This window comes from Magnolia sinica, chromosome 5 (assembly GCF_029962835.1).
Source record: "Magnolia sinica isolate HGM2019 chromosome 5, MsV1, whole genome shotgun sequence".
Taxonomy (NCBI): domain Eukaryota; kingdom Viridiplantae; phylum Streptophyta; class Magnoliopsida; order Magnoliales; family Magnoliaceae; genus Magnolia; species Magnolia sinica.
Genome location: NC_080577.1, coordinates 29566980 through 29576874, shown reverse-complemented (window position 1 = coordinate 29576874; position 9895 = coordinate 29566980). Strand labels below are relative to the sequence as shown.

General features: G+C 36.1%; 1 long non-coding RNA gene across 1 annotated transcript; it reads right to left on the bottom strand.

Moving 5' to 3' along the window:
* Positions 1 to 287: 287 nt before the first annotated feature.
* LOC131247271 (uncharacterized) lies at positions 288 to 1350 on the bottom strand. The gene is made up of 5 exons (XR_009171591.1): positions 1127 to 1350; positions 814 to 1023; positions 639 to 731; positions 449 to 556; positions 288 to 363 (listed from the first exon to the last, which is right to left on the bottom strand). It is a non-coding gene; the product is annotated as an uncharacterized LOC131247271 (long non-coding RNA).
* Between the last annotated feature and the right edge of the window lie 8545 nt (positions 1351 to 9895).

The window sequence follows — 9895 nt, the reverse complement described above, 5'->3', positions numbered from 1 at the left end:
TCCTCCATCCTCCTCTCTTACTCCTCCCTCTGCCTCGCCAGCTGATCGTCCATCCTCCTCTCCTGCTCCTCCCTCTGCCTCGCCAGCTCCTCTCCATCCTCCTCTCCTGCTCCTCCCTCTGCCTCGTCTGCTCCTCCCTCTGTCTGTCTAGCTGATCTTTGATGTCATCGACGACGACCCGTAGCTGCTGAACCTCTCTCTCTGCAGTATCAGCTCGGCGTACGGCGCTGTCGCCAACGACGATGGATCTGCTGGAGGCAGCTCTAGCAGGTGCCATGAGCTTGGCACCTGACTCAGGATCTCTGGCTCACTCCGCTAAGTACCATCGGGAGTGGGCTGACTGCGTAAGGTGTTCATCTCCTCCTGTAATGAAAACATATGAATTTTCATAATAAATGACATTATTATAATTTAATGCAAATAAATTTTACAATGTAAGGATCTTTACCCAAATCTCGCTGGCTCTAGGATGTACCCAAGATCCTGTCGCCTGCCGACAGTGAGTCCCTTTGTAGAAGTCTACTGGTCCGGGCTCCTGGCCAGTGACGGAATCTCGCTGCGCAATTGAAAAGACAATAGAATTAATATAAATGCATGGAAAGAATATATAAATATAATAATTACCAGTACTTTCTTACCATGTCGTGACGAAGTCATACAAATAACTTTGAACCAGCTACGTGGTTCACTTCTAACTTTCCTCTATTGTCAGAATTTATTTTGCTCCTCTTCTGAACACGTTATTCATAATACATTGTTATTAATTGTGAATTTAATTATTACGTTAAGATATCATAAATATGTAAATATTACCTGAAAAGAATCAGACGAAAACCTATCGCAGAGTATCCGCCAGTCCTCATCGGTCACGTGCAGTGGTGCGGACTATACGGCCTCCTCGTGGCTCATACACCGCTTGTATTGCTGGTGTAACTTACTGCGGTAATCCTTGAACCGCTCCTTCATCATGTCGTCGACAGCATGAGAGATGTGCGAAACACTCAAATCCAAGTCAAATTTATCCTGCAGTTTTGTAAATAATAGATTAAGATAATAAACTTATTAAGAAAATAACTTAACTGTAAATAAACTTTTATAAAATAAATTTTAATTTACTAAAATTTACCTGAAGGCGTTGACGTATGAGCTGCCGCACATCATCTGTCACGTCCCCCCAACGGGGAGTGGTGGGGGGATCAGAGATCGGCATAAGACACCGACCTCTGACGTAAACAACATGGCATTGTTCCCAACAGGTCTAATGCAGTCCTGTGGGAACTCTACCATCACCCTAGCCTCACGCGTAAGTCGCTTTAAAAGCAACCCACGCGTGAGTCCACGTCCTCGTCGACTGCTCGACGATGCTGTTGCAAAAGAAATATATAAGTTTAAACATAAACAGAAATCATTAAAAGAAATATACGCCTATACTTACATGCAGTGCCCGGTGTATGCGCGACTGAGGGATCAGACGCCCGCGATGCAACATGTGACGGCGATGCTGGCTCCGTCACTTCACGAGTAGAAGGGGTAGATCCAGTGCGCGAACGACGTACTCTCCCACCTGGTGCCATTACTGAATATGTGCGAGCTACGAACTTATAAATTTAAACAATGTCAATATAAGTGGAATATACTAAAACATTGTACAAGTAGTGTTGACGGTACAATGCATGTGTTTATGCTTAGAGAGATGATTAAAATATGATTAGACCATTACACTATAATGCAAGCAGAATATAATAAAACTGTAAACTTTAATTTATAATCATTAGAAATTCCATTATATATTGTCATTCTATATTAAATACACATATTTTGAAGTACTCCCTGCGTAAGCTATCGTATACTTAAGAAGCATATGTCATTTCGTGCGAAGCACTCAACATATTTACAGCCAACATGCCAGTCACAATAGGAGATATCTGGTCTCTTGGGACTCCATTCAGATGTGCAAGTGACAGAGTCGCATCTTCCATATCTCGTTTTCCGCGGTTATATATCTCCATCAGCCCTGGAATTTCTTTGAGATAGCATAATCTTTCATCTAAGTCATCGTCAATATATTCCACTCTACACTCATCGACCAGACCGGGTATCTCTATGGCCCTACTAGAAGAAGATAGGACCGAAACATCCATCTGCAACAGCTGATGAAGTATGTTGCGTGATTCTGCTACGCTCCGGTTTAAGGAGGACATGATCAGAAATTGACTTAACTGCAAATGTGGATTATAAACAAGTCAATAAAAAGAATTAATCATGACTTGTAATTTTCACGTATATATGAAATACATAAATTATTCGAATTGAAAAATGACATGTAAATCATGTGTACATTTAATAATCGTCGTCTATATCACTATCGCTTAGAGCTATTTCTTCACCATCACTATCACTGATCAGTATTTCATCCTCATTGTCCGTAACGTCGTCATCAATGAAACCGCTATCATCTGTAACAATATCACGTATTATTTAGGCATCAACATGATCAGGTGGCACATCATCTCTATGTAATTGCACCACATCAATATCAACACTTGAATCAGTCCCTGTATCCCTAGATGACATGTCTTATTGATATGCTTCTTTAACCATAAACGTGTCATTTCTCCTGTCCTCGCTATCTTCAACTTCTGATATGGGAACGTCAAATACATTCCTGGGCTTTATTTTCTGCACCACGTGCCAAGAGCCGCCTAACTTGGTATCAGCGAGATAAAATACTTGTTCGGCTTGGCTGGCGAGGACAAATGGGTCGTCCTTAAACCACTTCCGAGATAAATTTACGCTCGTAAAGTAGTTGTCAGTCTGTATTCCCAACTTTTTTATTTTCAATGTCCCACCAATCACATCTAAATAAGTACACTCGCTTTCTCATACAATAACTCAGCTTAATAATATCTGTCAAAATGCTATAAGAGTCAATTTCATCCTCCTCATTTGTTCCCTTCACAACCACCCCACTATTTTGTGTGGTCCTGTACTTCTCACATTCTCAAATCCTTAAACCTAAACCTAAACCTATTCTCAAATCCCAAAACCTAAACCTAAACCTTAATGTATTCTCAAATGCCTAAACCTAAACCTACACCTAATCCTAATCTCAACTCCTTAGCCTAAACCTAAAACTAAACTTGAAAACCCAAACCTAAATCCGGTCCCAAACCCGAACCCGATTTCCTAAACCTAAACCTTGACCTATTCTCAATTCCCTAAAGGTATAACCTATAACTATAACCTAAACCTAAACCTATAACCTAAACCTATTCTCAAATCCCAAAACCTATAACTATAACCTAAACCTGAACCTATAACCTATAACCTAACCTAAACCTAAACCTATAAACTTAACCTAAACCTAAACCTAAACCTATAACCTTAACCTTAACATATAACCTTAACCTAAATCTATAACTATAACCTAAACCTAAACCTTAACCTATAACCTAAACCTAGACTTATAACCTTAACCTAAACCTATTCTCAAATCCTAAAATCTATACTTATAGTCGAAACCTAAACCTTAACCTTAACTTATAACCTATACTTACAGCCTTAACCTAAACCTATTCTCAAATCCCAAAACCTAAACCCAATCTCAAACCCGAACCCGATTTCCTAAACCATTCCCTAAACTTATAACCTAAACCTATACCTATAGCCTAAACCTAAAACAAAACCTATAACCTAAACCTAGACTCATAACCTTAACTAAACTTATTCTCATAACCTATAACCTATACTTATAACCTAAACCTAAACCCGATCCCGAACCCGAACCCGATTTTCTAAAACTAAACCTTGACCTATAACCTAAACTTATACCTATAGCCTAAACCTAAACCATAACCTATAATCTAAACCTAGACTCATAACCTTAACCTACACCTATTCTCAAATCCCAATACCTATACTTATAACCCAAACCTAAACCCGGTCCCGAACCCGAACCCAATTTTCTAAACCTAAACCTTAATGTATAACCTAAACCTATACCTATAACTTAAACCTAAACCTTAACCTATAACCTAAACCTAAACCTTAACCTATAACCTAAACCTAGACTTATAACCTTAACCTAAACCTATTCTCAAATCCCAAAACCTATACTTATAGCCGAAACCTAAACCTTAACCTTAACTTATAACCTATATTTACAACCTTAAACTAAACCTATTCTCAAATCCCAAAACCTATGCCTATAACCCAAACCTAAACGTGATCCCGAACCCGATTTCCTAAACCTAAACCTTAACGTATAACCTAAACCTATACCTATAACCTAAACCTATACCTTAACCTATAACCTAAACCTAGACTTATAACCTTAATCTAAACCTATTCTCAAATCCCAAAACCTATACTTATAGCCGAAACCTAATCCTTAACCTTAACCTATAACCTATACTTACAACCTTAACCTAAACCTATTCTCAAATCCCAAAACCTATGCCTATAACCCAAACCTAAACACGATCCTGAACCCGAACCCGATTTCCTAAACCTAAACCTTAACCTATAACCTATACCTATACTTATAGCCTAAACCTAAACCTTAACCTATAACTTAAACCTAGACTCGTAACCTTAACCTAAACCTATTTTCAAATCCAAAAACCTATACCTATAACCCAAACCTAAACCCGATCCCGAACCCGAACCCGAACCCGATTTCCTAAACCTAAACCTAAACTTATAACCTTAACTTAAACCTATTCTCAAATCTCAAAACTTATACTTATAGCCGAAACCTAAACCTTAACCTTAACCTATAACTTATACTTACAACCTTAACCTAAACCTATTCTCAAATCCCAAAACCGATACCTATAACCCAAACCTAATCCCGATCCCGAACCTGAACCCGATTTTCTAAACCTAGACATTAACCTATAACCTAAACCTAAACCTTAACCTATAACTTAAATCTAGACTCATAACCTTAACCTAAACCTATTTTCAAATTCTAAAACCTATACTTATAGCCGAAACCTAAACCTTAACCTTTACCTATAGTCTATACTTACAACCTTAACCTAAACCTATTCTCAAATTCCAAAATCTATACCTATAACCCAAACCTAAACCCGATCTCGAACTCGAACTCGATTTCCTAAACCTAAACCTTAACTTATAACCTAAACCTATACCTATAGCCTAAACCTAAACCTTAACCTATAACCTAAACCTAGACTCATAACCATAACCTAAACCTATTCTCAAATCCCAATACCTATACCTATAACCCAAACTTAAACCTGATCCCGAATCCGAACCCAATTTCCTAAACCTAAACCTTAACCTATAACCTAAACCTATACCTATAACTTAAACCTTAACCTTAACCTATAACCTAAACCTAGACTTATAACCTTAACCTTAACCTATTCTCAATTCCTTAAAGCTATAACCTAAAACCTAAATGTATTCTCAAGTCCCCAACCTAAACCTAAACCTAAACTTGAAAACCCAAACCTAAACCCGATCTCGAACCCGAACCCGAACCCGAACCCGATTTTCCAAACCTAAATCTATAACCTTAATCTAAACCAAAACCTATGAGCTAAACCTTAACCTAAACTTATATCCTATAACCTAAACCTAAAACCCAAATGTGTTCTGAAATTCCTAAACTTAAATCTACACCTAATCCTAATCTCAATTCCCTAGCCTAAACCTAAACCTAAACCTTGACCTATTCTCAATTCCCTAAAGCTATAACCTATAACCTAAACCTAAACCTAAACCTAACCTAAACCTATAACCTTGACTTAAACTTAAAACCTAGATCTAAACCTAAAGCAAAACCGATAACATTAACCTAAACCAAAATCTATAACCTAAACCTTAACCTATAACCTATAACCTGTTACCTAAACTTATAACCTCAAACCTAACCTTAACCTAAACCTAAAACCTAAACTTAAACCTATAAACTAAAGCCTAAACCCAAACCTAAAACTTAAACCAAAACCTAAAACCTAAATGTATTCTCAAATCCCTAAACGTAAACCTACACCTAATCCTAATCTCAACTCCCTAACCTAAACCTAAACTAAACTTGAAAATCCAAACTTACACCCGATCCCGAACCCCAACCCGATGTCCTAAACCTAAACCTTAACCTATTCTCAATTCCCTAAAGCTACAACCTATAACCTAAACCTAAACCTAACCTAAACCTATAACTTAAACCTATAACCTAAACCAAAACCTATAACCTTAACCTAAACCAAAACCTATAACCTTAACCAAAACCTATAACTTAAAACTATAACCTTAACCTAAACCTAAAACCTAGACTTAAACCTAAACCAAAACCTATAACCTTAAACTAAACCAAAACCTATAACCTATAACCTAAACTTAAACCTATAACCTAAACCTAAACCAAAACCTATAACCTAAACCTAAACCTAAACCTTAACCTATTTTCAATTCCCTAAAGCTATAACCTATAACCTATAACCTAAAACCTATACCTAAACCTAAGCCTAGAACCTAAACCTAAACCTACAACCTAAATGTATTCTCAAATCCCTAAACCTAAACCTTAACCTATTCTCAATTCCCTAAACCTTAACCTATAACCTAACTTAAACCTAAACCTATAACCTACACTTACAACCTAAAACCTAAATGTATTCTCAAATCCCTAAAGCTATAACCTATAACCTATAACCAAAACCTATAACCTAAACCTAAACTTATAACCTATAACCTAACCTTAACCTTAACCTAAGCCTAAAACCTAAGCCTAAACTTAAACCTATAAACTAAAACCTAAACCTAAACCTAAAACCTAAATGTATTCTCAAATCGTTAAACCTAAATTTACACCTAATCCCAATCTCAACTCCTTAGCCTAAACATAAACTTCAAAACCCAAACCTAAACCCGAACCCGAACCCAATTTCCTAAACCTAAACCTTAACCTATTCTCAATTCCCTAAACCTACAACCTATAACCTATAACCTAAATCTAAACTTAACCTAAACCTATAACCTTAACCTAAACCTAAAATCTAAACCTAAACCAAAACATATAACCTTAACCTAAACCTTAACTTATAACCTAAACCTTAACCTATAACCTATAACCCAATAACCTAAACTTATAACCTTAACCTAAACTTAAAACCAAAACCTAAACCTATAACCTAAACCAAAACCTAAATTTAAAACCTAAATGTATTCTCAAATCTCTAAACCTAAACCTACACATAATCCTAATCTCAACTTCCTAACCTAAATATAAACCTAGACTTGAAAACCCAAACCTAAACCCAATCCCGAACCCGATTTCCTAAAACTAAACCTAAACCTTAACCTATTCTCAATTCCCTAAAGCTATAACCTATAACCTAAACCTAACCTAAACCTATAACCTTAACCTAAACTTAATACCTAAAACCTAAACCTAAACCTAAACCTAAACCTAAAACCTAAATGTATTCTTAAATCCTCAAACCTAAACCTATACCTAATCTTAATCTCAACTCCCTAACCTAAACCTAAACCTAAACTTGAAAACCCAAACCTAAACCCGATCCTGAACCCCAACCTGATTTCCTAAACCTAGACCTTAACCTATTCTCAAATCCCTAAAGGTATAACCTTTAACCTACACTTATAACCTAAACCTATAATCGACACTTATAACCTAAATGTATTCTCAAATTCCTAAACCTGCACCTACACCTAATCCTAATCTCAACTCCTTAACCTAAACCTAAACTTGAAACCCCAAACCTAAACCCGAACCCGAACCCGAACCCGATTTTCCTAAACCTAAACCTTAACCTATTCTCAATTCCCTACACGTTAACCTATGACCTAACTTAAACCTAAACCTTAACCTATTCTCAATTCCCTAAACCTTAACCTATAACCTAACTTAAATCTAAACCTATAACCTATACTTATAACCTAAACCTAAACATATAACCTAAACCTAAAACCTAAATGTAATCTCAAATCCTTAAACCTAAACCTACACCTAATCCTAATCTCAACTCCCTAACCTAAACTTAAACCTAAACTTGAAAACCCAAACCTAAACCCGATACCGAACCCGCACCAGAACCTGATTTTTTAAACCTAAACCTTAACCTATTCTCAATTCCCTAAAGCTATAACCTAAACCTGATTTCTTTTCATATGTCTGGATCACCTGTCATATGTTCTCTCTCTTTTCATTTGTTTTTTTTCCATAAGATTGTTTGTGTTTGGATGGATGCAGTTTATGTTTGGATGAATGTAATTTATATTTGGATGAATTTACATAGTTTGGGTTTAGATGGATGTGAATGTGAATATGATGAAATATATTATATAACAGATGTATATCAGGAAGAATATGATGAATTATATTCTAACAGGTGTGTATATATATATATCAAGAGACTTTTACCTACGAAATATTTTGTAGGTAAAACTATTTAGCGGTGAATATTTTCCTCGCTAAAAGTCTTATCCACGTTTTTAAAATTGTTGCAGCCTTTAGCGACGAAAATTTTCGTCATTAAAAGTCATATCCAGGTTTTTTAGCTATGAAACGTTTCGTAGCTAAAAGTAATCTTAACTGTTTAAATCCTTGTTGCAGCTTTTAGCGATGAAGGTTTTCGTCGCTAAAAGCCTATTCCATGATTTTTAGATACGAATAGTTGCGTAGCTAAAAGTAATCCATTCAATTTTTTGAAAAATTATTTGTAGCCTTTGGCAACGAAAATTTTCGTCATTAAAAATATCATTTACAAATTTTAGCTACGAAAAGTTTTGTAGCAAAAAGTAATCGATTCGATTAAAATGAGAAATTGTTTGTAGCCTTTGGTGACGAAAATTTTCGTGGTTAAAAATCTCATCTACGATATTTAGCTACGAAAGGTTTCGTAGCTAAAAGTAAATCGTTTACACCCTTTTGCGGCGAAAATTTTCGTCGCCAAAAGTCTCATCCACGATTTGTAGCTACGAACATTTTCGTAGCTAAAAGTAATCCATTCGATTTTGTGGAAAAGTTGGTTGCAGCCTTTCGTGACGAAAAATTTCGTAGCTAAAAATTTCATCTACGATATTTAGCTACGAAAAGTTTCGTAGCTAAAAGTAAATCGTTTGCACCATTTCGCGGCGAAAATTTTCGTCGTTAAAAGTCTCATCCACGAAAATTTTCGTAGCTAAAAGTAATTGGGAAAGTCGGTTGACAGCCTTTAGCGACGAAAATTTTCGCCGCTAAAAGTCTCATCCATGATTTTTAGCTGTGAAAAGTTTCGTCGCTAAAAGTACACTTTTGGCGACGAAAAATTATTTCGTCGCTAAAAGTTACTTTTGGCAACGAAAATATGTTTCGTCGCTAAAAACCCTCTTTCTTGTAATGTCTTGATGATTGAATTCCTTTAGTTGGAATTAAAGAAGACTTATATTTTATTATTCGATTACGATGGATTTTGTGGAACAAGTCCCATGGTTTTTCCTTTCACATTGAAACATCTTCCTCATAAAAAAAAAATAAAAATCTCATACACTCTTCATGATTCACTTACTTGTATTGAAAACATTATCTTCATCTTTTATATTATTAATTTTATTGGCTTACATATAGAGGGAAAAGGCGCATGATTTCCCAACACCCCCTAACAAAGTCTTGCTTATAAGTCATTTTTACACATTTACTCCTCAACGACGTGGGCATTATAGTTGAAGAATGAACATGACTATGACAATGACGTGGGCATTGTTGTTTGGCTATCATCTTATTACACGATGCAGTGGGAGATGTTTAATAATAATGCTCTACCCACTTAGATCTAGAATTGTTCAGCACAAACACCATCATGAGATAAGGAAATTGGTGTAAGTATAAGGGAATCCAAGTCGAAGATCCGTCGATGGC